Source organism: Polypterus senegalus, chromosome 1 (genome assembly GCF_016835505.1).
Source record: "Polypterus senegalus isolate Bchr_013 chromosome 1, ASM1683550v1, whole genome shotgun sequence".
Classification (NCBI taxonomy): Eukaryota; Metazoa; Chordata; class Cladistia; order Polypteriformes; family Polypteridae; genus Polypterus; species Polypterus senegalus.
The window spans coordinates 299,255,952-299,260,098 of NC_053154.1; the positions used below are offsets into that span (position 1 = coordinate 299,255,952).

Genomic DNA, 4,147 nt, shown 5'->3' on the forward strand with positions numbered 1-4,147 from the left:
CTGAGATGTAAGTGGCCACACACTGTTAAGCAACAGGGGAAATTGCCACCATAAGTAGTAAGATACATTTTAGATTCATAAGTAGTTATTTCTAGATTTTGTATATACATGTGCATTTAAGTATGATTCTGGGAGTTTTAGGGTTGAGAATATGACATGTACACTTTGCTTTATTTACATGTTTAAATACAACTTTTACATTGTTTCATTCATTACTAATGATGTGAATGTCACTTTGTTTAATTTGTTGTTTCCTTTTATTTAACAAGTACATTGTCCCAGTCTACTCTATTACGGTATTACTGGACTGTGTCTCATAATATCGGAAAAAAGAAAATCATATGCATGACAGAGGAGACGGAGACTGGCACTGGCACGTGAAAACCCACGCTCAGCAAGACTCCAAATGTGGGAGCTGTGAAATATGCCTGTTAGAAGAAGGGAACATTTGATTCCTAGCAGGTGAAAAGAGTGCAACGTGAGTAAAATCTTCAATGGAGATGGATGTTGAGTCTACATTGAATGAGAGAACGGGAAGAAAAAAAATAGCATCACCTCACCAGGAAAGTATCTGCCTACCTGTGCAGTATGTTGTTCTCTTTTGAGGTGGGTGGGGAACTTTTTTCACTTTCTTCTTTCTGTTTGTTGCATACATTAGAATTGTGGGCACCTCCCAGGGACACAGTATTGACGTCAAAGAAGACATCACAATGAGGCAGAGGTATGTATGATAAGAGTTCAAAAGAGGACAACGTTCCTGCATAATGCTGTCATGCCAAACAGGTGGCAGCACAAGCAGGGCAGCTAGTAAACAAAACTGGTAAAAAAGAAGAGATCTACTTTGGTTTTAAATCATGCATTACTGTGAAGGTTTAGATCAAATAAATGATGAGGACAGTCAGACTTATCATTGTATTTGTTAGAGTTCCTTTCTAAGGTTTATGCTGGGATAAAAAAGCCCTTTTTGCGAACTTGTTGCCACTGTAAATCTGGAATTAAAGGAGATACTTCATCCAAAAATGATGTTTTATGTTATAATCCCACGAAGTCCGTAGTGAAAAAAAGAAAAAATTTTAGTCTCATGAAGAGAAATGGTTACTGTATAGTTGCCAATGCGAGGAGCTAGGCTAATTTTTAAGGTGGACACAGCAAAAGACTATTCACAAATGGGCTGTGGTACTCGATTAAACCATCTTCAGCTTCCTCTCTCCCTTTATGTCACTCTTTTCATTCATTAAGTAGAATTTATGAGAAGTGTAAGTGTTCGGTGGTAATTGAACCATGAAATAGGATGGTCTCTGGTTAATAACATATAAATTCACATGCGTATGTAGGCCAGGCACAGATTGTAAATAGTATTTTGGTTGCATATGATAATAGTTTAAAAAAGCACACAGTGATGACAAACATGGCTCAAAATAAACAAAACATGCTCAAGATGCACATCTGGCCAGATCCAGCTCAAAAAGTTCAATTACTGATTCTGAAGGAAATAGGAATAGAGCAGAGGTATAGGAGCGTCTTCATTGGCCCATTTACTCCCGTTACAGAGTAATATATACACAATAAATATTCTTATACAGAATAATTAAGGGCACTGCCCCCCTTTTTAGACTTGGTGTCATATCTCTCTATTATATTAAAAAAAATTTTGGGACAAGATGTGACATCCTGTGAGAGGAGACTTTGGGCCAAGAGATTTAACCACAACTGGGGCCGGAAATAAAAGACAAAGAGTAGATGACAAAGTAGAATGTCTTAAGAATTCAAAAACATTGGTGCGATACACATGCAGAGCAGATTAGAATTAATGGAAGTATGAAAATTCAGAAGTCTCAAAAAAATTATAGTAAAGTTCACTTTAGCGCAAACAAATGGAAATTATTACTCGGTGAAATAACGGAATAGCGAAAAGAGATCGAATATATTGTTCGGATTTAAACTTTAAGTCGGAGACTTGCAGATCACATAATTTGTGTTGTTATCAGGGAAAAGTAGTGTTTCTTCATAAAGAAGAGGCGTATCCGCGAAAATTAAAAGATTTATTGTTTGGTGAAAGTGAAATCCACGTACTCGGTCACGCTTGGGTCACAGAGTTGCACAGATACACAGGAGATTTTAGAGACAGAAACGTTATTCAGACACTTCAAAGAAACATAAGTCTCTTTCAGGAGTGAATCGAGCTACGTGATGCAGATCACGTGGCACGGCAGCAGCAACAAGCCAGCAGCTGATTGAGGAAAGATGAGGTAAAAAAAAAAAAAGGAGAAAAACAATTTGTTTCCCATTGTATCACCATTTAAGAGGGGTTTTCGGAGAGTGACCATGTCTCCTCCTCTTCACAACATGAGCAGCAGAGACGTGAAGTGGCTGGCGCGTAGTGCAGGCCAGGGGGGTGGTTGGTGAGCGAAGCGAGCCCCCTAGTATAAATGAAGAACATGAAATTCCAATAAGCTGTATCCAGCCTGTTTATCTGACATTATTATTGTTGTTACTGTTCCATAGTTTATCCCAGGCAGAGATGATAATATATAATTTTTACAGCTGCAGTGCGGGGTCCAACAGCATGTCAAAGACTGGAGCAGTACCTTTGTTGCTTTAATGGCCAACTGCCTTTCCACTATGCCACACAGACAAAATATTGATATTTCACATCTGGGCCTCTATAAAACACGTGCGAAACATTTCTATGACTGGAGAGGCATGTAAATGTGCTGCTGACTCGTGGCTACTTAGACCTTAGTTTGATTCTGCACTGGCTACCTCCTGACTGAAGTGTGTATGTGCTGCAAGGGGCTTTTGTGAGTTTAACTCTACTGACTTCTTCCAGTAAAAGATGTGTTGTTAAGATGATCAAGGCCAAGTAGTCTGTGACTTGCAAACATGGTGTCCAGTCCCGGCTTAATTTCTGCCCAAGGCTGGTTGATTTTGCTGGTTTAATGAAAATGTACTCATTTCAGACAATAAATTAATGAATGTGGTGTGATCGCCTTCCTGCATCTAAAAACAATTCCAGATACTTGAAACGTGTAGTTGAAATGGGAGATGTCTTGGAAATTTAAACGGTCGGCAACTTTACATTGCCACTGCCAACGGGTAATGTTTAATCAAAACCTAGAAAAATACGAGAATTCAGAACTGAAACCTACTTTAAACGCACAATGGTTCTCTCCCTACTGATTTATTACCAACTTGATCCAATTCGGGATGGACAGGGGCCAGAGCCTATTATACACCTAAACTGAGAGCAAAGTAATAAACAAATGTGCCCGTCCATCAGTGGGTCAACTTGCGCGCACACCCACAATCCTTTACGCTGAGTAACCTAGCGATGAAAAACCTGAGCAGACACGGGGAGCGCGTCAGACTCCACATAGACGAGGGCCATGCGAGCGCACTGAATCCATAGGCGTCGGGGTTCACATTTATTTAGTAGGCTGACGCATATCCGAAGGAGTTACATCACTTCAGAAACACAATCGGTTTCATTCATTTTATATTCTGTATGGAACAAGGAGCAGGTGAAGTGACTTGCTCATGGTCACACGGTATCAGTGGAAGGATCGGAACCCCCAATCTCAGTTTGAAGTTCAACACCTTAACCACTACTCCACACTATCTCGTTTATTACTAACCGCTGCCACTCTTCCTTTATTTCACCATTTAAATATCTTTTGACTCATCTTGATCTCATCCAAGTACACAAAACACTTAAGGCTTTGCAGAGATTTGCCATTTTATATTTATATCATCACCTTACCTGTGTCTCCCAAACTTAAAAAAACAGCTTCGGTGACAAATAACACACGTTAAAATAAACAGAAAAGCAGCAGAGATCTTAGTTTTCTCACTAGAAGTAAATAAAAAGCGACCGGCTCTTTCATAACAGAAGTGGCCGTTGTCAAACTCAAACAGCCACACGCGTACTTCTTGTAAACAACCTCCAAACAGACGTGAGCTTTAAAAAGTATAACTTCCGGGGCACCCTGACCACTGGACCGTAAAACAAGTGGTGGTTTACTCCTGTTGTCGACTTCGACACAATATGTAGCTGTAGCAGTAAGCCTCTAGGCCTATTTATTATTGTATTTTTTAAAAATCCAAACAAAAATAATAAATTATTAATGCAGTTTCATGGTAACCATGA

The 4,147-nt window shown here is 39.4% G+C and overlaps 1 protein-coding gene across 2 annotated transcripts in view; it reads right to left on the reverse strand.

The window, feature by feature from the left end:
* Positions 1-4,147, reverse strand: part of poll (polymerase (DNA directed), lambda) — a 92,290-nt gene that overhangs the window by 46,786 nt on the left and 41,357 nt on the right. The window contains exon 1 of one of the 2 annotated variants that reach the window (XM_039734820.1): positions 3,761-3,983. The exons of the other annotated variant lie outside the window; for it this stretch is intronic. The gene's annotated coding sequence lies outside the window, so the exon portion shown is untranslated. Of the gene's footprint in view, positions 1-3,760; positions 3,984-4,147 lie in introns of those variants that run through there. 2 annotated transcript variants of the gene reach the window in all.